This window comes from Geospiza fortis, unplaced genomic scaffold, assembly GCF_000277835.1.
Source record: "Geospiza fortis unplaced genomic scaffold, GeoFor_1.0 scaffold27, whole genome shotgun sequence".
NCBI classification, from domain to species: Eukaryota; Metazoa; Chordata; class Aves; order Passeriformes; family Thraupidae; genus Geospiza; species Geospiza fortis.
In genome coordinates, this window is record NW_005054329.1 from 5,073,948 (window position 1) to 5,074,471 (window position 524).

Below are 524 nucleotides of genomic sequence, written 5' to 3' on the forward strand. Positions count from 1 at the left end.
CCCACTGCATGAACAGTTCTTTCTGCTCCCCTTTTCTGCAATTAGCAAAAGGACCTGATAAAAAAGGGGGAAATGATTTGCAAAGAGAACTGATAAGAGATCAGCATTGGCACTGGCTCCCAGAGCTGTGTCTGAGGTGTGCTCAGAAGTGCCACAGCTGCCTCCAGTGGAGCTGGAGGAAAGCCAGGCTGCAGTTGGAGCTCAGGTGGAATCAGGATGCAGAACGAACCCTCCAGTCCTTGACCTGGCAGAGGTAACCCAGAGCAGTCAGGGCTTTGCCAGAGCAGCCCTGGAGCTGTTTGTGGACCCTGAGCAGTCCCTGAGGGCAGTTCTTGGTGTCTCTGGGGAGGTTTGGAGCTGTTCAGCTGCTCAGGTGAGAGATTTGTTTGGAAGATCCAAGTTTGGACAGCTGACTCCAAGCTGCTCAAGAACAAACTGCATGTTCTTATTACCCAGCTCCAGCTCTGCTTCTTCAAACATTTCAGCTCCAGCTGAGGCTGCATCCCTCAGCTGGGCAGGGAATT